At 44.6% G+C, this 24,845-nt stretch overlaps 1 protein-coding gene, 1 long non-coding RNA gene and 1 pseudogene across 3 annotated transcripts in view; 1 reads left to right on the forward strand and 2 right to left on the reverse strand.

Annotated features, from left to right (window-relative positions):
• LOC129467534 (cleavage and polyadenylation specificity factor subunit 1-like) overlaps positions 1-21,368 on the reverse strand; it is a 47,081-nt pseudogene extending 25,713 nt beyond the window's left edge.
• Positions 1-24,845, forward strand: part of SLC5A4 (solute carrier family 5 member 4) — a 163,153-nt gene that overhangs the window by 92,004 nt on the left and 46,304 nt on the right. The window lies entirely within an intron of this gene.
• The window catches only part of LOC129468645 (uncharacterized), a 62,048-nt gene continuing 58,972 nt past the window's right edge, over positions 21,770-24,845 (reverse strand). Inside the window, exon 3 of the long non-coding RNA XR_010117179.1 lies at positions 21,770-21,965. This is a non-coding gene — a long non-coding RNA (uncharacterized lncRNA). The remainder of the gene's footprint in view (positions 21,966-24,845) is intronic.

Below are 24,845 nucleotides of genomic sequence, written 5' to 3' on the forward strand. Positions count from 1 at the left end.
ACAAAAAATTGGCCAGGCATGGTGGCGCACGCCTGTAATCCCAGCTACTCAGGAGGCTGAGGCAAGAGAATCGTTTGAACCCGGGAGGCGGAGGATGGCAGCCTGAGTAACAGAGAAAGACTCCATCTCAAAAAAAAAAAAAAGAACAGTCAAATAAACACAAAGTATGTAAAAAGGAAGAGAACAATGAAGATAAATACACAACTAAAGAAAAAAATAAACACAGGATCAGCAAAGCCAAATGCTAGCTCTTTAAAAAAATAAAATTGATAAATCCCTGGCAAAACTCATATGATAAAAATGAAAGAAGACACAAATTCCAATATCAGAAATTAAAAAGAAGACACCACTACACATCCAGCAAGTATAAAAAAGAGGCTGAAATGGTTCAAATGTATGTTTTCCCCCAAAATTAATATTTTGAAACCTAAGACCCAATGTGATAGTAAGTATTAAGATTTGGGGCCCTTAGGAAGTGACTAAGTCTTGAGGATGGAGCCCTCATGAATGGGATTAGTGACACTATAAAAGGGCTGGAGGGGACTTTCTGGGCCTTTTTGCCTTTCCATCTCTTCTACCATGTGAAGACACAGCATTCATCCCCAGAGGACACAGCAACAAGCCGTCATCTTGGAGGCAGACAGTGAGTCTTCCCCCAGACCCCACATCTGCCAGTTCCTTGATCTTGGACTTCCCAGTATTCAGAACTGTGAGAAATAAATTTCTATTGTTTGTAAGTTACCCAGTCTAAGGTATTTTGTTACAGCAGCCCAAAAGGACTAAAAAGGAAATTGTTATGAAAAAATCATATCCAAAGCATTTGAAAATATAAAAGAAATACTTTTCTTTAAAAAGTACAAATTTTCAAAGCTGATATTAGAAAAATAGAAATTTTAAAAGTCCTATAGTAATTAAATCAATTAAATCCATAACCAAATCTTTCCCACTAAGAAAACCCCAGGGACAAGGATGAAGCTGGAAACAAACTAACAGCAAACAAACTAACACAGGAAGAGAAACCACCACATGTCCTCACTCATAAATGGGAGTTGAACAACAAGAACACGTGGATACAGGGAGGGGAACATCACACACCGGGGCCTGTCAGGGGATGGGGGGCAAGGGGAGGGAGAGCATTAGGACAAATACCTAATGCATGCAGGGCTTAAAACCTAGATAACAGGTTGATAGGTGCAGCAAACCACCACGGCACATGTATACCTATGTCACAAACCTGCACATTCTGTACATGTATCCCAGAACTTAAAGTAAAATAAAAGTAAAAAAAAAAAAAGAAAACCCCAGGCCGTACAAATTCAACCATTTAGGGAAGAGATCATGCCAATCATAAGCTTAGAAACCATGCCAATCATACACAAGCTCTTCCAGGGAATAGAAAAGCAATAGAAAATGAATATTAAAGAGCATAAAATGGCCTCAATTCATTTTTGAGACTAGAATTACCCTGATACTAAAACCTGACAAAGTAAGTCTCACTCATCAGCATAGACGCAAAAATACCAATTAAAAGACAGTAAGACAGAATCAGCATGACCTAATCAGGTATATGAAGAGGAATGTCAGTGCATTAGTCCATTCTCACACTACTATAAGACATACTTAAGACTGGGTAACTTATAAAGACAAGAGGTTTAATGACTCACAGTTCCGCATGGCTGGGGGGGCCTCAGGAAACTTATAATCATGGCAGAAGGCACCTCTTCACAAGGTGGCACACACCTGTAATCCCAGCTACTCAGGAAGCTGAGGCAGGAGAATCGCTTGAACCAGGAGGCAGAGGTTGCAGTGAGCTGCATTACACTCCTCAACAAGAGCGAAACTCCGTCTCAAATGAAACCAGAAAGGAGAGAAGCGTGATGGAGACAGCCCCTTATAAAACCATCAGATCTCCTGAGAACTCACTCACTCTCACGAGAACAGCATGGGGAAACCACCCCCATGATTCAATTATCTCCACCTGGTCCCACCCTTGACACCTGGGGATTATTACAATTCAAGGTGAGATTTGGGTGAGGACACAGAGCCAAACCATAACAATCAGGTTGCTTTGACATCAGAAAACAATAAATATAATTAGGAGAATAAGCATTTTTTCTTTAATAGAAAAATATATGATCATTTCAAGAGATACAAAAAAATTGTAAAGTTCAACAGCCATTCAAGATAAAAACAGCTAGGCAAGCTAGGAGTCCAAGGGAACTTTCTTTTAAGAGACACTATATAGCCACAAAAAATTACAGAAAAATCTTACTTGTCTCAATACTTGAAATATGGAAAGCTTTCCTTTCCTGTAAGAAGCAAGCCCACGGTCCCAGCTGTCATCAGTGCTACCGAGCATTGACTATGAAGTCCCAGGCAGTACAGCAAGACACAGACAAGAAAAAAAAGGTATAAGGATCAAAAAGGAAGAAATTTTCAAACATCACCTTTCACAGATGATATGATTGTATAGGTAGAAAACCTAAAATAATCTAACATAAATTATTCCCAGTAGCTAAACATTAAGAAATATGTAATCCCAGCAGTTTGGGAGGCTGAGGCGGTCGGATCACCTGAGGTCATGAGTTCGAGACCAACCTGACCAACACGGAGAAACCCCGTCTCTACTAAAAATAAAAAATTAGCCGGGTGTGGTGGTGCATGCCTGTAATCCCAGCTACTCGGGAGGCTGAGGCAGGAGAATTGCTTGAACTCGGGAGGCAGAAATTGCGGTGAGGCACATTGCACTTCAGCCTGGGAAACAATAGCGAAGCTCCATCTCAAAAACAACCAAAGAAGAAACAACAAAAAAAGAGATGGAGAAAGCAATATGTTATCTCATTCATGCAAAATCTAATGTGGGTTGGTGAAAACCCCTTTAGTTCTAGGCATCCTTCATCCTGTCCACCATCACCTCACTGGTGGCCTCCAAGGTCACCATGATGAAAGACAAGAGTGTTAGGGAAACACATCAACTTTTAAACTTTGGCCCAGAAGTGATACATGACACTTCCACTCACATTTCATTCGCTAGAACTAGTCACATGGCCCCACCTAACTACCAGGAAGTAGGAAGTGTAATCTTCCTGTGTGCCCCTATGGTCATTGTTTTTCCCATATGTAGAACATACTCTCACTTTCTCAAGACAGAAAACCCCACTTGAAATTGTCAGCAAATCCACCTTGAAATTGAGGGTCTTCTTAGGCTAGGCACAGTGGCTCATGTCTGTAATCCCAATACTTTGGGAGACCAAGGCGGGTGGATCACCTGAGGTCAGGAATTTGAGACCAGCCTGACCAATATGGTGAAACCTCATCTCTAAAAAAAAAAAAAAAAAAAAAAAAATTCAGGGTCTTCAAGTGAACTGCCTAGTGCTCTCCATCAGGTCTATACCTGCTTCTCGTTGGTCTGGAGATTTCTAAACTAGAAAAGACATATTCCTTTCCTCCTATACAGACCCAACATTTCATGATGGAGTAGGGTTAGGACAACTGCAATAAATGTTTTTACTTTTAAATGGAGAGAATGAAGACAGATGGGGTAACAGTTCTGAAATATTCTTAGGCTCTGCACAGTGGCTTTTGTCTGTAATCCCAACAACTTTGGGAGACCGAGGCGGCTGGATCACCTGAGGTCAGGAGTTTAAGACCAGTCTGACGAATATTATGAAACCCCATCTCTTAAAAAAAAAAAAAAAGAAGAAGAAGAAAGAAAAAAAAAGAAATTGAGGGTCTTCAAGTGAACTGCCTAGTGCTCTCCATCAGGTCTATACCTGCTTCTTCTTGGTCTGGAGAGTTATAAACTAGAAGAGACATATTACTTGCCTCCTATACAGACTCAGTATTCAATGATGGAGTAGGGTTAGGACAACTGCAATAAACACTTTTACTTTTAAACGGAGAGAATGAAGACAGGTAGGGGTAACAATTCTGAAATCCGTCTGAGTAGACATTGTGAAAGCTCCTACCCTTGTCAGAGATTTCTTCATTAAGCTTCTCTAGGAAGAAGTCCCTTGTTCCTTGTTCTCCCTGGCCCTTTTGTCATTCCATCACTCTCCTTGGCCACATCTGAAATGGACGTGGAAGAATATGCTGTGTTAGGACCGTGAAACTCAGCTACTGTTGGCCCATGGAAAATTAGGGAGCCATAGTTTGTTTTAAGTCATGAATAGTCCGAGCCTTTTTTAGTTCAAACTGTAGGTTTCTTTTGTAATACAATGTCCTTAAAAACTTAGTCTGCTTTTGATTTGTTTCCAAAGAGTTCGCTGTACCATAACTCCCCCAAAAGTTATTTTTCAGATGTAGATCTCAACTTATTTACCTTCTTTGCTCCCCCATCTTTCTCACACACAATATCATGGCACTTACCTTGAGTCTATCTGGATCTTTTTAATCTGCCTTTTGCCCTGAGGTAGTTTGGGCCTTTGTTGCTCAATGGTGTTGTCAATCCTATATCAAGTTAGTTGGCATCTGGAAGCAGTCAGCTTTTTAATTTTGCTAAGCCCTAACTTGCTGGAATTTCTCTATTTCCTTTATTGCTGCTCACAAACTAGCCGCTTATTTCTTGTAAGGCTTTGTTGAATGAAGACAACAGCCAAGATGTGCTTACAATAGCCTTCTTTCTTAGCCTTCTTAATGCAAGTATGCCATTTAACAAGTGTGTTACCATTAATAGTACAGATTGCCATGCCCCAGCCTCCAGTATCAGTGTCCTTGGCACACACCACCAGCCACTAAGCTAATGCTGTATATTTTGGCTTTTTGATACAGCAGCACCAATGATTAGTCGGAACAGGATAGGCCATGCTGAGGTAAAAAACAAAGGGTTGTTTATCACTCACACAAAGATGATGCAATCAGGCAAAGCTCCAGGGAAGAAACTCTCCTCCATAAAGTGATGCAGGGATCCAACTGCTTTCATCTTGTGTCTCCACAGTTTCAACAGAGAGCCTCCCCACAGTGAATGTCATGGAAAGGGAAACAGAATAAAGGAGGCACTCTTCATGACCTCATCCCAGAAATAGTGTTATATATTGCCTTCCTAAAACCCCCCAAATTAAAACATACTACAAAAACACTACGACCAAATCAATATGTCATTGGCATAAGAATGACAGATTAGAATATAAAATATATGTGAGTATACATAATAATTTAACAAAAGTAGCATTTCAATACAGTGAGGAATTATTATTTAATACATAATTCTTTTGGTTTTCACTAAACCACAAATATTTAACTGGTGTAACAGGCTACCTATTCAGAAAAAAAAATAAAATTGGACTCCTGTTTTAGCCATATATGAAAATAAGGGCCGGCGCGGTGGCTCACGCCTGTAATCCCAGCACTTTGGGAGGCCGAGGCGGGCGGATCACGAGGTTAGCTGATCAAGATCATCCTGGCTAACACAGGAAACCCCGTGTCTACTAAAAATACAAAAAATTAGCCGGGCATGGTGGCGGGCACCTGTAGTCCCAGCTACTTGGAAGGCGGAGGCTGAGGCAGGAGAATGGCGTGAACCCAGGAGGCAGAGCTTGCAGTGAGCTGAGATCGCGCCGCTGCACTCCAGCCTGGGTGACAGAGCGAGACTCCGTCTCAAGAAAATAAAAAATAAAAAGAAAAGAAAAATTAAAAAAAGAAAATAAGATTTATATTAAAGGCTTAAATAGAAAAATAAAAATTCAGCAAGAAATTCTGAAGGGTTATATCAACACTCTGAACAAAGGGACAGGTTCCTAACCAAGATGAGATACCTGGAAGCTATAGAAGAAATGATAAACATTTGGTAATGCAAAAATTAATTTTTGTATGACAAAAGATGGTATAAAGTCAATATTTAATTGGGATTTGGAACACAGAGCCACTCGTAAGGCTGAAATTTAATATACAGAGAACATGCACAAATTGACAGGGAGTATTGGAATAAACAACCCAATAGAAAAAGAAAAAGAAAAACCAAGAGGCAAGTCACAGAAGGAAGCCAAATGTCACCCAACATAAGAAAAGACCTTCAGACTTACTGGGATGGCAGAGGGGAGCCAGTTGAAATAGTGAGATACCACTTTACGCCTATCAGACTGGCAAAAAATAAATCTACAATCTATTGTTGGCAGCTGTGTAAGAAAAGGGTACTCTTATACACTGCTGCTAGAAATGAGAATTATAACTGCTGTTGAAAGCAATCTGAAAATATCTATTAAAATTAAAAATGCACATACCCTCTGAACCCAGCATGAGTAAAATGGAATTCCATGGTAGAATAGAAACAAAATGATGCTTATTAACAGACAAAGACTTAGAGGTGTGCTACAGGGGAAAAATGCATATACACACATATATCATATATACACATATATATCATATATACACACACACACATCTACTTTTATTATAAAATTTATTAACACTAAAAGATTTGTGGCACAAAGTTTACAAATAATAATAAAATATATAACACTGTTTTATAAAATGTATACATTCAACTGATTCTCACAGAATGCTTTTTTGATTTTTGCCAAAGTCTTGTATCTGCAGCCAATTGATAGTTGCAACCAATACACAAATATAACATAATGTTACCCATAGACAGCTCAGTCAACCTGGAAGAAAACCTTCCTGCGGGTTGTCACTGAGGGTTTCGCTGGGTCCCCACCCCAGGGAAGTGAAGACTTCATGGCCACATGATCAAGGGCTTGGATCGTTGTGGTCTTTTGTGTTTCCAAAGACAATTACCACATATTTCCCTTACCACATGCACTGTTGTGATATTATCTTGCCACGTCCATCGAAAGGTAAATGTTGTATCTCCTCCCTGTGAATCTGAGCTGACCCTATCATCACTGTGATCAATAGAATATGGTGGAAATGACGCAGCTCCAGCCTTTGCCTCTTGGAGTGCTTCTTCTTAGAACTCAGTCACCACGCTGTGAGGAAGCCCAAGTAGCCACGTGGAGAGGTCAACATAGAGGAGAGTTCAGGTCCCCTCCTGATAGGCCCAGCTGAGCTCCCAGCTTGAAGCCAGCACCGCCCAACCCCCAGCCACGTGAGGGAGGTCATGTTGAACCCTGCAGCCATCCCAGTATCCCAACACCATGTGAAGCAGAAACACCACATGTGCAACCCACAGGCTTGTCATAATAAATGGTTGTTGGCAATTCGAACTACTAAGTTTTAGGGTGATTTGTTATACGGCAATAGATAACCTGAACAACTGTCCAAATGAGGACTTGGTTTAAAAATGTATTTTAATGATATGAACAAATACATACACATATTATGCTTAAATGCCAAAATGTGTTACCATCTGTATAGTTTGCTTTCCTGGCAGTCTTTTTGGTTCTGTTTTACTATTTTGCTTGGCTTCCTTTTCTCCCTCCCACACATCACATCCTATGCCCCCAAATCAAGTTGATTCTGGATACTTATGCAATTATTTATTAATGTGTACAGACACATATAGAGAGGGTTTTATTGAGGGGGAGATCACTGTGTTATAAAAATGACTCTGTGGTTCTATATTTTGCTTTCTTATTTGACAATTCTTTGTAAAAATTCCTCCAAATCTGCTATAGAGCTCCAATTTGTCCTTTTAAATAGTTGCATAAAATACCACAGCATGGCCACTCCATATTAATCAACCATTCTCAGGGGTGTGCTGGAGCCAGCATATACTGGGTGGTGAAAGTCTACTGTTAATTTTTAGGAATTTTGTGAGTCAGCTGTTAAATGCGGCCAATAAAAAAAAATTCAATTACACGAACTTCCAATTAAGTACATTTTATTAAAAACAAAGGTAATGCATACTCAGAGTAATCATGTCCTAATTGTCTTACCTCATTTTACTATTATTGATGCTCCTAGGGTGACTTACATTTATTACAAAATACTATATAATGGTGCGCTTCTGTGCATCTCTCTCCAAGACTGTGTTCAGGGGCGTCATATAGGTAGTTTAAAATTGGCCTTGGTGGAACTATATATACCATGGGAATTGGCAAACAATGCACATCAGGGCCTGACTGATTGATTGTTCTGTTGATTGTCTAGACTTAAGCAAGTGATGGAGAAAATGTTAATGATGCAAATTCAACTTTAAAATGTGTCACGTCTGTAGCTATTGCATTATGGAGCAGGGACAGGTGACGAGTTTGAATTAAATAAGTTGGTTGAGAGGGGTTGCATGGAGAAGGTAAGCACAGAGGTAATGGAGGTGAGGGTGTGAGCCCAGCAAATATCTGAGGCAAGAGCATCTGAGCAGAAGGAACTGCAAGTGCAAAGGCCCTGGGGCAGGTGTGTGCCTGGCAGGTTGGAGGAATGGGAAGGAGGGCAGTGTGCCTGGAGCCCAGTGAACAGGAGAAAGTGAAGGGGGTGTGGAATGCAGAAGGAGCAATAGGAGGGGATGTTAGGGAAGGTGCAGGGAGCCAGTCAGATTATCTGGGGCTTTGCAGAATCCAGGAAGGATGCTGGCTTGCATTTCAGGTGAAAAGGAGGAGCCCCGGCAAGGTTTGAGCAGAGGAGCAGCATAATCTGGCTTACCGTGTAAAGGCTTCTTCTGACTGCAGTGCTGAGAACAGACTGCAGAGGCAAGGATGAAGGTGGCTTGCACTAGGATGGAAACGGGGCGGGGTGGAGAGAAGCCATCAGATCCTGGATGCACTGGGGCAATGGAACGACAGTTTCCTGACAGATTGGATGTAGGGTGCAGGAGAAAAAGGAACCATGGATAAACACAGGCTCCTGGCCCAAGCTACGGGGAAGACAGGGCAGCCACCAACCCAGACAGGGAGGTGGGAGGAGATGAGGAGTTCAGTGTTGGACGTGTTGGCTGTGAGCAGAGGTGTCTTTGGCATCCACGTTGAAAACCTAGTTGGAGGTCAGGAGTCAGGACAAAGGTCCAGGCTGGAGGCGTACATGGGAGTCATTGGCATTGGAGGGCATTTAAAACCCCGAGGCAGGATGAGATCAGTAAGGGAATGAGAGGGTAATAAAACAAGGCACAGGAAGGACTGAGCTCCAAAACGCGCCAACACGTTCAAGATCAAGTTCACAAAAAAGAGCCAGCAAGGGAGTGAGGAGGAACTACCAGAGAGGTGGGAGTGAGGCTGAGAGCAGCAGAGTCCTGGCAGCCAGGTGAGAGGGCAGCAAGGAGGAGAGAGACACCAGCCGGCAGAGTCAGACTCAGTGGGTGGCTCAGACAGCCAACATCTGCCAGCCGGCCCTGGGTTTTGGGTTGGGGGTCACTGCTGACTTCATTAAGCCTCAAGGAATCCATGGGGTCACGAGTGTGCTGGAGGGGGGTGTTCAAGAAAGATGGAGAGGAGTTTCGCTCCTTCAAAGAACTTTGCTATCCAGAGGGGGAAAGAAACACGGAAGTGGCCGGGCGCCGTGGCTCACACCTGTAATCCCAGCACTTTGGGAGGCTGAGGCGGGCAGATCATCTGAGGTCAGGAGTTTGAGACCAGCCTTGACAACATGGTGAAACCCCGTCTCTACTAAAAATACAAAAATAGCCGGGTGTGGTGGCACATGACTGTAATTCTAGCTACTCGGGAGGCTGAGGCAGGAGAATCGCTTGAACCCAGGAGGCTGAGGCTGCAGTGAGCTGAGATCGCACCACTGTGCTCCAGCCTGGGCTACAGAGTGAGACTCCATTAAAAAAACAAACAAACATGAAAGTGGAGGGCAGGAGTAGAGATCAAGACTGTTTTTGAAGATGGAGGAACAATCAGGGTACAGTGGCTCTCACCTGTAATCCTAGCACATTGGGAGGCTGAGGCGGGAAGGATTGCTTGAGACCAGGAGTTTGAGACCAATCTGGGCAACATAATGAGACCCCCTGCTTCTACAAAAATTGTAAAAATTAGCCTGGTGTGGTGTTACATGCCTGTAGTCCCAGGAATTCCAGGCAGCAGTGAGCTGTGATTGGACCACTGCACCTCCAGCCTGGGCAACAAAGTGAGACCCCATCTCAAAAAATAATAAAATAAAGATGGAGAAACAGCAGGTGCATGAATGCTGAGGCTAGGAGTGGAGCACCTGTGGCAGGGCACAAAACAGATGGACTGCTCCCTAGTGAAGCCCGGGCTTTGATGGGGCCCCTTCCAGTCAGTGGCACATGCGTTAGCTCTTCCCGGCCCCTGCACGCCCATCCCCAGAGGAGAGCGAGCCCTGTGCCTCGCTCAGATGCGGCCCCGTTGGGAGCAGCACATGCTGTTTTAAAAGAACATTCCAACTGCAGCTGGATGTCCCACCTTCCCATGAATCACCCCAGAAAATAACCGAGCGGCTGGCAAATATTCCAGCCAAACCCCCAGTGCGGGAGGCAGCAAGACGTGACATGAACGAGGAGTGTGCAGGATGAGCCCGAGAGGCAGGGACAGATGGGCTCTTGTTAGAAATGTCTATTTGTGGCTCCCCAGTCTAATTTCTGAATATGCTAATGAATAAATATTGGTCTTTCCTTCCACAGCCTTTTCTCTCTGGGTGGCTCAGCCAAATAGATGCTGCCACCATTTGTTTTCTAGAACCGTTGAGAGACTGGGGCCCAGAGAGAAGAAGGGCATCCCCCTGGGTCTCAGGGCAAGATGGTAGCAGGGAAGGGGACACTGAATGGTCAGAGACCCTGGGAAGGATCTATGTTTGCCCTACGCTTGAACTCTACCTCCTGCGTTTGTCTCTCTAATGCACCCTCCAAGTGTCATCCGACTACTGCTTAAATACTACCAATGGCAGGGAGCTCACTACCACCAAGTAGTCCATGCCATCGTTAGTCGGTTCAGAATGTTAGAAAGTTCCTTCATTTGACAAACTTCTTTCTTGAATTCCTATAATGTGTTGAGCAGTTTTCTAGACGTGGGATGCTGTGAACTGGTCCTTCAGGGTCCCTGCCCTCAGTGGAGAAACAAACAGGAACCTACACACAGCATTACAGGGAAGAGAGGGAGGAGAGTCCAGCTCGTGCTTAGCAGTGCAGAGGACACAAGGCCACAGGAGAGGGTGAGGGGGCTTTTCACATTAGTTGACTTTGAGCAGTGTCAACTAAGCTGAGAGCTGAGTGACAGGAAGGAGCTCTATGTGTGGGTCCAAGTGAGGGCAGCATTCTGAACAGAGGGACGGGATTGGGGAGAGAATTCCCAGAGGTGGGCAGGCACCCTTGACATTCTCACTGGGGAAGAGTCAGTCCCAGGATAAAAAACTTGAGGGCTAGGCACGGTGGCTCACGCCTATAATCCCAGCACTTTGGGAGGCCAAGGGGGGTGGATCACTTCGGGTCAGGAGTTCAAGACCAGCCTGGCCAATATGGGGAAACCCTGTCTCTACTAAAAACACAAAAGTTAGCCAGGCATGGTGATGCATGCCTGTAATCCCAGCTACTCGGGAGGCTGAGGCACGAGAATTACTTGAACCTGGGAGGTGAAGGCTGCAGTGAGCAGAGATCGTGCCATTGCACTCCAGCCTGGGCAACACAGTGACACTATGTCTCAAAACAAACAAACAAACAACAAAAAAAAACTGGAGTAAGGCAATTGGGCACTTGGTCGCAGGGCACGGGCCACCTGTCTAGGTGTGCATCACCCTTGAGCAGCCCTTCCCCCAGGTCACCTCCCCACCTTCCCAACCCCCACCAACTCTAGGTCTTCTGGCCTTCCTGTCTGCTCTGAGTGGTGCTGGGAGGAGGGTCTGGGTGGGCTTGGGATCACAGAGGGCAGATATGTTAAGGAGGCTCTTGAGGTCACATGGCCTACTGCTATGGTTTGAATATTTACCCCCTTCAAAACTCATGTAAAACTTAATTGCCAATTTGGCAGTGTTGAGAGGTGGAGCCTTTAGAGGTGATTGGATCATGAGGGTTCTGCCCTCACACCTGGCTAATTTTTGTATTTTTAGTAGAGACAGTGTTTCACTGTGTTGGCCAGGTTGGTCTTGAACTCCTGACCTCAGGTGATCCACCCACCTCAGCCTCCCAAAGTGCTGTGATTACAGGCGTGAGCCACCACACCGGCCCTACACTAACATTTTTTTTGTGTCTCTTGTACTGGCAGATGACCTGCTTTGTTTCATTTTAGCCTCTTCCTTGGTTGTGCCACTACTGAGTTCTCCAGCTCTCAGCGATTATTCAGCATACTTCTTTCATTGATGTCAACCTACCTACTGCTAAGCACAGGGTATAAACTTTTTAACAATTTAATTTTATAGCAGCAAGTTTTTTTTTTGTTTTGTTTTGTTTTGTTTTTGTTTTTGTTTTTGAGACGGAGTCTCGCTCTGTCGCCCAGGCTGGAGTGCAGTGGCGCAATCTCTGCTCACTGCAAGCTCCACCTCCCGGGTTCACGCCATTCTCCTGCCTCAGCTCCGGAGTAGCTGGGACTACAGGCACCCGTCACCACTCCCGGAGAATTTTTTGTATTTTTAGTGGAGACGGGGTTTCACCGTGTTAGCCAGGATGGTCTCCATCTCCTGACCTCGTGACACCCGCCTTGGCCTCCCAAAGTGCTGGGATTACAGGCATGAGCCACCGCCCCTGGCCTATAGCAGCAAGTTTTAAATGATATGTTGATATTTTCTCTATTAGTATTTAACTTCTAGAAATGAAAAATGTTTTCTAAATCTTAAGGGATAAATTATAAATATTTTCTTCTCTGTAAGAACTGTATCTGACTTGATCTGTAATCTTCTGTTTTCTTCCTTTTTTATCCATTTCATAGTATTGCTTACTGTCTTTCTCTTTTCTGAAGTTGCTAAAATATCATTTAACTATAATGTAGAAAATTCTGATTGATTATGGAGGAATTTTAAGTCTCGAGGACTTTTATTTTTTGTTGCATTCCTTGAATTCACTTTAAATTATGCTTTGGTCCATTCTTCTTTGAATATAGTATTTTTTAAAATCTTACACATGTCACAGTTCAAATATTGATTTGATTTAGAGAACCTTCAGAATATTTTCCCAAAACTTAAAGATCTATTTTTATTTAAGATTGAAATTTTCTCACCAAAACAAAACAAAAAAATCAGCAGCTTGACTTGGGGTGAATCCTGAAGCATTTTCTGGAACTCAGTAAAGACAGGGATATATTCTATTAACTTCAAAGAATTCTTTTCTTGCTTTTGAATTTTGTCCTTGCTTAAATCTTTATGAGGGTAAGAAATGTGCATATGATAACAAACAATGACTAGAAAAACGAAGTGAATAAACACCACTCATAAACAGTTTGAACTGTGGCCCAAATACAGAATCCTGGTCGAAGTTAGACTAAACCTAGGGATTCACCATTACGCTATGAGATTATTCACAGTTCAAATGATTTTGTGAAACCATTTGGGGTCTAAGGCTCAGGTTCTCCCTTTTGGAAACTTGGTTGTCATAGTTCAAAATTAGAGAGATGTTCTCAAAGTCTTTTCACAGTAGACCCTAACACGCTAAGTGACCTAGACCCAGGGAGTTCTTGTAGTCCATATAAGAGATGATCCAGTGGGGCCCTAAACCTCTTTTCTTCACCAAAGCTGTCTGTCTGCTTTCGTTCCCCTTCCCCCTGCCTAACCAGCTGTGGGCCACAGCTCTGAAGATGTGATATGAATGTCATGGAAGTTTTTACGAGTTGCCTAATTCGATTTTAAGATAGACTTTCTTTGAGATTTAGACCTTTGAAATAGAACTTTAAAATAAAACTGGAAATCAGGCTGGGCACGGTGGCCCACGCCTGTAATCTCAGCACTTTGGGAGGCCGAGGCGGGCAGATCCCGAGGTCAGGAGATTGAGACCATCTTGGCTAACACGATGAAACACCATCTCTACTCAAAAATACAAAAAATTAGCCAGGCATGGTGGCGGGCGCCTGTAGTCCCAGCTACTCAGGAAGCTGAGGCAGGAGAATGGCATCAACCTGAGAAGCGGAGGTTGTAGTGAGCCGAGATGGCGCCACTGCACTGCAGCCTGGGCAACAGAGAGAGACTCCGTCTCAAAAAAAATAAATAAGTAAATAAATAAAACCGGAAATCTATGAGCATCTGTTATTCAAGAGTGATGAACATCATGAGAGCTTAAAATCCTTCACAGTTGGCTGGGCGTGGTGGCTCACGCTTGTAATCCCAGCACTTTGGGAGGCCGAGGCGGGCGGATCAAGAGGTCAGGAGATCGAGACCACGGTGAAACGCCGTCTCTACTAAAAATACAAAAAAAATTAGCCGGGCGTGATGGCAGGCGCCTGCAGTCCCAGCTACTCGGAGAGGCTGAGGCAGGAAAATGGCGTGAACCCGGGAAGCGGAGCTTGCAGTGAGCCGAGATTGCACCACTGCACTCCAGCCTGGGTGACAGAGCGAGACTCCGTCTCAAAAAAAAAAAAAAAAAAAAAAAATCCTTCACAGTTTTCCCCCTTTATTAGTGAAATTTCAGGATAAATAATTTTGTTATATTAGAATCTATGAATTAGATTATGCACAAGCTTTTAATCTATATAAGAAAGCAGAAGTTAAAATAATTTCTATTCTAACCTATCATTTCCGGGAGACTCATGAGTTTTATTAAGAGATCACACCCAGAGGTTGACTTAAGGAAATAAATGTTTGAAAGTGTCCAGAAATACGTACTAACTTCCGTACAGTTTCTTTTTCTTTTTTTTATGTATATGTATATTATGTATATGGTGTACAATAGAGTTATAAGCTGTTATAAAATACGAACTGTATTTTACAGTGTTAGACAATTATAAAATCAAACAAGTGAGTTAATGAAGTTGTGAATTGTATCATATGAAGACTGACTAGAGAAAGAGCTTGAATAGGGAAGCTGAGCTATCAAGCACTCATGTGGAAGTTGAACTGAACTTTAAAGAAAGGCCAGGATACAAGCATTCTAAATCTTTGTTTTTCAATTTTAAGAAAATCATTGGAAAAATAGTGTCACCACATTATGGAAAGTAGGGATAAGCTATACAATCATGTATTTACTCTTGTTAATGTTCTGGTATATTTCTTTCTGGTGTTACCTCTGAATTTGTCTTTTTAACATAAACTTAATCGCAGCACATGTTCTATTTTGGAGCTTTTTTTCTAATTACAGTTATTTCAGAAGCATTTCCTAGGTGGCTCATAGGCTTCCTGGCCACTGTTTTAAAAGATATTTAATATTTCATGATATGGATTTTTTTCAACTTTTTATTATCACAAATAATATTTTGAGCTGTTTTTATGCATCAGCTTTTTCATACTTGAGATTGTTTCCTTTGTCCACTTCTCAGTATAGTGTAAGTGGGCCATGAACTTTCTTTCTTTAACTTATAATTATCTTAAGAACAGTGCCAATTTATAATATCTACAACAAACTATGAGGGGTACTATTTCATCATATCTGTAACAGTATTTGCCATTTCCATTTTTAAATAATATCAAATGTTGGCCGGGCGCAGTGGCTTATGCCTGTAATCCTAGCACTTTAGGAGGCTGAGGCGGGAGTAGCACCAGGTCAGGAGATCAAGACCATCCTGGCTAACACAGTGAAACCCCGTCTCTACTAAAATACAAAAAAAATTAGCTGGGCTTGTTGGCGGGTGCCTGTAGTCCCGGCTACTCGGGAGGCTGAGGCGGGAGAATGGTGTGAACCCAGGAGGTGGAGCTTGCAGCGAGCCGAGATCGTGCCACTGCACTCCAGCCTGGGTGACAGAGTGAGACTCCATCTCAAAAAAAAAAAAAAAAAAAAGAATATCAAAGGTTAACATGCCAAAAGTGGCACTGCTTTGTACAGTTTTCTGTAGTTGTTTTACTCATGATATTTTCTCATGCGTGTAGTATCTGTTTATATCCCTGGGCCTTCTACCCAGTGACTTGTGTATGTTTTATGAAATCTAAATCCTTCCTTCTGCCAAGTCTGCAGTGTTGTAATTTTATAATCTGTAATAGCATTTAAAGCATCTGGAGTTTGTTTGTTTTTGTTTGGTGTTTTTTTTTTTTTTTTTTTGCTTTCTCTTGTTTAGGAAATAGTGCCGTATGCTGTAGAGTTAGGTAGTTGAAAGAATCAAAAAGGAAATAAGGTTTGGTTTGGTTTTCTAACTTCTGATTAAATAACTCACTCAGCAAATACTTGTGAGCTGTGCCAGCAGTGGTGATGAGACAGACACAGACTTGGTTTTCAAAGATTTTATAAAGTAATAATGCATACAAGTAAACATGTGACTCAGACTATACTATGAGCATTTAGGAATGGTAAAAGTGGAACACTTACCCCAAACAAAGCAGAAACTGTTGAGAAAAGGCTTCTATCACTGCGTTTTCTCATGAGCATTTCTTCTTTGTTTTTATGTCCATTTTACACTCCAGCCTGTAGGTGTACCACATATTTAATCATTCCTCTGTGGACATGGAGGCTGTTTTCTGTTTCCCCCTTCCGTAAACAATATTACAACAGATGTCTCTGTAATGGAAATTGTAGCACATGTCTGGATTATCTTCTCAGGGTCAATTTTTAGAAATGGCCTTATTGCATTATAGTATATGAATATTTTTGAGATTCTTGATACATAGTATCAGATGGTCTTCCAGAAAGTGTATATTCCTTGTGTTTTGTACTAAAATGGGGGTGGGAAGTAGTGCAGTGCAGTGCAGTGGTGGCAGCGGCATCCATGGAGCTAGAAGTGAGCGGTGACGCCATCTGTCTCCAGCAAGTCATCCAGGAAGATGTCGGACATGGTGCCGATCTTGGCCAGCTTGCTGCTCCATGGTGCTCAGGTACACGTAGCGGTTGAGCAGCTCCCTGTCCAGCTTGCAGCACAGCATTCTGGAGGGTACGGAGGTCCACATGCAGCATCCGGAAGGTGCGGAGGTTGAGGCCTGCATGGTGCGGCAGCATAGTGGTCAGCACGTTCAGCAGCATCAGCAGCCTCCAGCAGGTTTTCTCCTGCATGGGCAGCAGCAGCCTGATGCCACCATCCAGGGTGGTGAACCACGTGATATGCTTATTCTCCCACGACCGACTTTTTGCTGAGCCCCTCAGTGGCTCTCCGACACAGGGTCCTTTAGAATGTGTTCACGTGGGCACCCACATGGAAGTCCGCCCACCGCAGCAGGCACATGCCCCCAAAACTCTCCTTGGCTTCAGGCAGGTGCATGTACACCATGAGGCTGCGGTTGTGGTCAAACACCAGAAAACCCAGCTGGGTGTTGTCCACCATGAAGTCCATGCTGTACACCTCCAGCGTCTTGGCATCCCATGACAGGAGGCTCAGCGTCTTGCTCTCCTCCTGGGAACAGCAGCCAGATGCTCTTCATGAGGTCAGCTGCCAGGATGAAGTTCTTGATGCTGGTCATCTGGTGGATGTAGAGCTGCCTGTCGATGAAGGCCATGCCCATCAGCTCGCTGGCCCGCAGGCTCCACAGGAAAATCTTCTGGCTGATGGCCAACACCAGGTGGCCTTGCAGTGCACAGGGCAGTCACAGGCCCCTTCTGCTCCTTCTCCTAAAGGACTTTGAACTTGTTCTTGGTCAAGGGCTGGCCGGGCTCGGGCACCACCTCAATCACATCCATGATCAAGATCCGCCCTTAGCACGTGACCTCCTCCTCCTCCTCCTGCATGAGGCAGGTCCCGGCAGCCACGTAGCCTTTGAGGCCCGACCTGGTCTCCTCGCTGCAGCGACACTGTGTTCGTGCTGGTCACATGCTCCCACTTCTGCAGCTCAATCCTGGCATTGGGAATAGCCTCCCAGCAGACTAGGGAGACGAACTGAATGGAGAAGGCCGCCTCCTGGGGGTGGATGCACTGCTCATCTCTCTCGATGGTCTCAAATGCCTTCTCCTCGCCAGTCATGTGTGTGATGCACGTGCACAGTGCATTGGTGCTGGTGGCCACAGCATATATCTTGGACTCCATGTGGTAAGGCACACAGTGGACTGTGCAGCACAGCGGGATCTTCCTGACAGGCCATGGGGAATCATAGGACAGGTAGGCAGGAAGGACGCTGATCCTCAGCTTGCCCTGTCTGTTGAAGTACAGGAAGCCGCGGAACAGTTGACATTGTGGAACAGAGTGAAAGAGTCGACAGGGCCATTGATGCCCACGGGGTGCAGCCGCAGCACCCCTCGGTCGGTCGCCAGGAGCCAGTGAGGTGAGGGGCCGCAGATGACACTCCTGAGTAGCCATAAATGTCCTCAAAGTAGTGGAAACACTCCACGTGGCCCCAGGCCCGGCCCTCTCCTCTGTGCAGCCACCTGCTTTCTTCTTGAATGGCTTCGGCTTCTTCTCACAGAAGCTGATGCTGTGAAGGACCTTCTTAAAGTGGACTTTGAGATTGCCCTGGCTGAGCTGAGTCATGGGGGAAGGCCTTGTAGATAAGCAGCTTTTGGTCCACATGCACCAGCAGGTAAGGCGTGCTCTGGCGGCTGCCCAGCGCAACCAGCAGCACCTCCTTGATGAGAGAGGCAGCTCCTCCTGGCACATGGCCTCCTCCCTGCGGGCCTCGCCCTGTGTGGTGGGCTCTCCAAAGGAGCTGTCCACAAGGACCGGCTGCCCCACAGGGAAGTTCTTCATCAAGAACACCAGCTGCCAGTCGGGGAGCTGGCAGGTCGCCATGGTGCCATTCTCCTGCAACAGCAGGCACCGGTGGATGGGCTCTGTCTGGAAGGGTACAAAGTCCCAGTCGGCAGGGGCTGGCTGCTTCTTCGGGCCTCCTCCTTGCTGGGACTGAAGAGGGAGCCCAAATCCCCACACAGCATCTCCTCATCACCCACTGTGGGGCTAGTCTCTGAGCCCAGGCTCTCAGCCTCCAAGCCACTGTGGCCCCCTAGCTCATCGTGAGCCCTGCTCAGGCAGCTCTCAGTGGTGAACATGCCACTGAGGTCTCGGTACAGGCACAGCGTGATCACCTTGGGCTGATGGTGCAGTGGAGGCTTGTGCAGCACCAGGTGGTGCTGGCAGCCACTGTAGGAGTGTGCTCTTCAGCAGGAACATGGTGACGTGGCCATCGGCGCTCATGATGACCACGTAGGGGTTGCCTACAGTGCACTGCATGTTGCAGGTGACCAGGTCCACAGGGATGAAGTACAGCTGATTCACTCCTTCCAGCAGGTGGATGCCCAGCAGCGACACTTGGACAATGTAGTGGTTGTCCCCGATGTTTTCGCCGAAGACCGTGGGGCCTTGCGTGGCAAAGCCACTGGTGTCCAGCTCCACGATCTCCTGCCCCATCTGCAGGAATAAGTCTTCCTGGCTCAGAATCAGGAATCACCGTCTGTAGTGGTCACTGTCCACTTCGGGGGTGCTGGGTTCCTGCTCTGTGCCCTCCCCCGTGGGATTCTCTTTCTCCTCCTTAGGCACCAGGGCAATGACTGTCCACATATCTTAGCAGCCGGGAAGCTCAAAGGTTGTCACCACCTGGGACTGGATGCTCTTCTGCAGCACTGACAGAGCCCCATTCTTCCCATGGCCGGAGCAGTCCACAATCTCCAGGTCCGGCTCAGGGTTGTTCTGAAACTCTTCAGAGAGGAAGGCAGGCTCACCCATGGCAGCATTGGTGCAGGGTCCAATGTTAAGGATGCTGTCACACACCTCAAAGGTAGGTGGCCAGCTGTGTGCCTGACTGGGCGTCGCTGCCGTACACTTCAATCTCGTCCATGTCGTCCTGTGACATGGACTTGTCCCTGGCTGACCAGCTGGCCATGTGTCCACTCGCTTCTTCTGTGAGGGAGGCTCTTCCTTGTCAGCAGCCTCACAGACAGCACTGGCCGGGGGCTCCTGAAGCTTCTCTGTGTACTTGAGGAGGAGAGAGTTGCCCAGGCAAGAACTCAGGAACAGGTACCCAGGCTCCATGGTGACCATGCTGGTGGTGAAGACGCTGGTGGCCGCCTTGTCAAAAGTGGAACACTTGGACGCTACGCATGCCATCAGTGATGAGGGTCAGCATGTAAATCCCGCCACCCTTGAGGGAGATGACCATCTTGTCATAGGAGATGAAGGTGGCCTGGGCACAGTCCAGGGTGATTCACACACCCACCTGGGTGCACAGCGGGAAAGCTGTGGTGCCTGTGGTAGGCTGCTGAGAGCCACACCGTACGGGGGAATGCTCTGGTTCAGGTATAACAGCGAGCTGACGACAAAGACCACCACCCCACCCATGGGCTTGGGCATGGCCAGAGCCTGGGTGCAGCCAAAGGGTAGCTGGTGAGAGATGAGATGACGGGGTGCACCTTCTGTGTGATGTTAGCAAGATGGCCACGATGGAGCACGTGTCCTGCCACACAGCCACATGCTCAGGCCAGGTCTGGTGGGGCTCGAACAGGATGGGCTTGTAGTAGCCATGCAGGAACTGCAGGTTGATGATGTTGAGCAGCTTCTCATCTAGGGCCTGCACATCGCTGATGTAGCTTCTATGGGACAGGCCAGCCCAGTCCTATAGAATCAAAATACGTATTTTAAAAAGATCTCCAGGTAATTTAATATAAACAAGCTTGAGAAGTTATGTTTCAGGTCAGTGCTACACCCCAAGAAATATGAGAGCCACATGTATAATTTTAAATTTTCCTGTAGACATGCTAAAAAAGTAATAAAAAACATGCAGCCGCGTGTGGTGGCTCACGCCTGAAATCCCAGCACTTTGGGAGGCCAGGGTGGGCAGATCACGAGGTCAGGAGTTCGAGACCACCATGGCCAATGTGGCAAAACCCTGTGTTTACTAGAAATATAAAAATTAGCCCGGCATGGTGGCATGCTCCTGCAGTCCCAGCTACTCAGGAGGCTGAGGCAGAATCGCTTGAACCCAGAAGGCAGAGCATGCAGTAAGCCAAGATCACACCACTGCACTCAGCCTGGGCGAAAGAGCAAAACTCCGTCTCAAGAAAAAAATGCAAAAAATACTTTAAATAGTATATTATAAGCCTGTATATCCCAAATTATTATCATTTTCACAGAGGACACTAACCATACTTCAAGGGCTCTACAGCCAACGGCGACTACCACATTAGACAGCACAGGCCTAGAGCACGACCTAAGTATTACATTCCCTGCAAAATCTCTAGTCAACTCTAGTCTATATTCAGCTCTGGTTTGGGGGGCATAAATATTTCAGGTGCCAGAATTCAGCCTATGCCCATATTTAATGGAGAACATTTTGAATAGCTACTTTTTCAGGGCCATTAATGGGCTGAGAGCAAATTGTACAGATTTCTTACCTTGGAACTTCAGCGTCTTTGGGTTCTGATATAGAATTGTCAGCTGGGGCTCCAGTTCCTTGATTTTAGAATCCATCTTTCCCAGCTGGAAATCGGGCCTGATGTCATTCTTCTGAGTAGCCACAGAGCGAAAGGAACACATTACACCTTCCTCATTGGGTTCCTTCAGAAGTGAACTGATGCAGCGGATGCAGCAGACACATCCACGACTTAGGTACATGGGTTTTTCAAGATAAGATAGGGCAATGAGACATCGACTCACTTCTTGAAATTGTTCAGCCGTGACCACTCTCTACGGAAAAATGTACATGCTATTAGAGTGTCATGAGTTGAAGGACAACACTCCTTGGAAATCTTTCCTCCTTATATACATAGAGATATCAGGGCCTACTATGCACAATTACTAGTGAAACATAATGAAACAATATAAATACATATATAAAAGACTCAGAGCCTTGAGCTTCTGATATTTTAAATGCTAGCTGGAGTGCAGTGGCGCAATCTCTGCTCACTGCAAGCTCCGCCTCCCGGGTTCACGCCATTCTCCTGCCTCAGCCTCCCGAGTAGCTGGGACTACAGGCACCCACCACCACGCCCGGCTAATTTTTTGTGTTTTTAGTAGAGACGGGGTTTCACCGTGTTAGCTAGGATGGTCTTGATCTCCTGACCTCGTGATCCGCCTGCCTCGGCCTCCCAAAGTGCTGGGATTACAGGCGTGAGCCACCGCGCCCGGACAGGACTTGATTCTTTCTTTGGGAAGTTGATGTCATAAAAATGTCTATACTGGGCTGTCCTGCCACATGTGGCTCTTGAGCACCTGAAATGGGGCATATCAGAATTGAGATGTGCTTTCAGTGTAAAATGCACAATGGATTTGGAAAATGTAATGAGAAATAGAGAATGTAAATGATGTTGTTAAGAACTTTTAAAGGTTGGCTGGGTGCAGTGGCATGTGCCTGTAGTCCTAGCTCCCTGGAAGGCTGAGTCGGGAGGATCACCTGAGCCCAAGAAGTTGAAGCTACAGTGAGCTATGATCGTGCCACTGCACTCCAGCCTGGGTGATGGAGGGAGACACTGTCTCTTAAAAACAATTTTAAAGTTAATTTCATGCTGAAATGATAACATTTCCTGTATTAAAATTTTAGTTTTTTTCTTAATTTATTCTCACCTCTGCTCCACTAGGTTCTCCCCTGGCCTCCAATTGCTTCCACTGACAACTCAGTTGGAGTGAGCTCCACTTACAAGGGGTTTTTCTGTAGAGTGTCCCTCCTCCCACCTTATTCACATCTTGCTTATCATTCTTAATCCAATCAAATTTTGATTTAATTATGCTATATATTAGATTTTTACTGAAGTCATAAGCAGATTGCCACAAAGGAGATCATCCTCACTAAAGGGTTTTCAAAGTTAATATGGACAAATATTGCCACATTATTCTAAATTAGGTCTTGTATATTGTGGGTGTTGGTAAGATTTGGGATCAGGATTGAAACTGTTCAAACAAAACATTCGGCATCAAAATTAATTGTTATGAATGGAAACTAATTTCAAATTGTTTTTGATCACAAAAATAAAAACTCATAGTTTGATTAAAAAAATTAGTCAAACTTACTCAGAGGTCTTTCCTAAAACCACACTCATTAGACCAGTCATTTATTAAAAAGGACTTACTCTTGTGAAGATCCACATTAAGAAGAGGTTGAATTCACTTCCACATGATAAATTGTAAATATATTTTTTCTGCATTATGATTTTCTTAAGAACATTTTCTTTTGTCTAGCTTACTTTATTGTAAGAACACAGTATATAACACATATACAAAATATGTGTTAACTGACTTGATATTATGGGTAAGGCTTCCAGTCAACAACGGGCTATTCATCCTTAAGTTATTGGGAAGTCAAAAGTTATGCACAGATATTGGACTGCCAGGGGCTCCGTGCCCCTAAAGCCCACATTTTTTAAGGGTCAGCTGTATCTGAAAATCTCAAGAACATTGCCCGTGGCCAGTATTTATAATTTTTTCTTTGCTTTTAGACAAAATCATTCCTGTACATTTAATTTCATTAATATTACTCTCTGTATTTGTAAATAGTTAGTGCTTAATCTGTAAAGTGTGAACAGGTTTTAGTTTTTGCATGACTATTGCAGACATATTGAACCACATTTGATAAATGAAGTAATAGTGAAACTACCTGGGGTTTTCTCTCAGCTGCCTCCCTCTTCCCTGTCTCCAGGTGGCGCTGTGTGGAAGTTTATGAAGAGACCTGGTCTGGATCCAAGTTTTCTGTCCCCATTCTACTTTCTGAAATGCCCACCAAAAGACACCGACCCCTGGCATCTCATAATCACTCAGTTAGTCATCATTTCTGTTTTTTAATAGCTGAGGATATCCTGACTACCTGCTCTTTACAAGATTATTACAAATTATACTAGTTTAAATTCAAAGGCAGTTTCCCCCTTCCTGCTCCCTGGAAACCTTTATCCTTGAATGACATGGCTAAATGGCCAAGCTCCCCTGCACCCAATGCCCTGATCAAGTGTTTCGTCCTGTAGGAGCCTTTCCTTTTGCCCCAAGGGAAATCCTTTCTCTGTTGTCCTCCCCTGGCAATTTATAAACACTTGTAACAGAATCTGTTACTATTCTTATTTGTACTGATGTGGTCTTAAAAGAGTCTAACTTGGTTGAGAGCTGTATCTGTGGCCTACATTTTGTTCTGTTTGTTTTTTGTTTTTTCTTTTTTTTTTGAGACAGAGACTCACTCCGTCACCCAGGCTGGAGTGCAGTGGCGTGATCTTGGCTCACTGCAACCTCCACCTCCCGGGTTCAAACGTTTCTCGTTCCTCTCCCTCCCGCAAAGCTGGAATTACAGGCATGCACCACCACAGCTAATTTTTGTATTTTTAGTAGAGAGGGGGTTTCACCATGTTGGCTGGGCTGGTCTCAAAACACCTGGCCTCAAGTGATCCACCCACTTCAGCCTCCGAAAGTGTGTGGCCTACATTTTGGATATGAAATATGAAAAATATTTACCAAAAAGTAGACAACAAATAATTACTATTGGATCCATATATAATTTAATCAATCTGGTTTCCTTCATATTTCCTCTTGCATTTCATCCTCCTTGCAGTTTCATGATTCTCTGGAGGTCATCTAAAACAATAATATAATTTAAGGAAGCAAATTTTTTTTTCTTGGGACAGGTCTTGCTCTGTTGCCCAGGCTGGAGTGCAATGGTACAATTATGGCTCACTGTAGCCTCGAACTCCTGGGCTGAAGCCATCCTCCTGCCTCAGCCTCCCCAGTAGCTGGGACTACCAGTGTGTGCTACCAAGACTGGCTAATTTTTTAACTATTTTGTAGAGATGAGGGTCTCACTATATTGCCAGAACTGGTCTTAAGCAATCTTCCCATGTTGGCCTTCCAAAGTGCTGGAATAACAGGTGTGAGCCACCATGACTGGCAAGGAAGCAAATTTGATTTTACATCATCCAAAGAGTAACACAAAGGAAGTGTATTTGAGTTGTAGTACATCAATAAGTGGAAATATTAAGATTCTATATAAATTATTTGTGATTTCCTTTCTGAGAAGAGACTACAATTCTCATTATACATGTGCATTTTCAAACATTTCCAAACTTGAGATGAAAAAAAGAAAGAAAATATGAGGCAGTGACTATATTTGAGGTATATTCT

Source organism: Symphalangus syndactylus, chromosome 18, assembly GCF_028878055.3.
Source record: "Symphalangus syndactylus isolate Jambi chromosome 18, NHGRI_mSymSyn1-v2.1_pri, whole genome shotgun sequence".
Classification (NCBI taxonomy): domain Eukaryota; kingdom Metazoa; phylum Chordata; class Mammalia; order Primates; family Hylobatidae; genus Symphalangus; species Symphalangus syndactylus.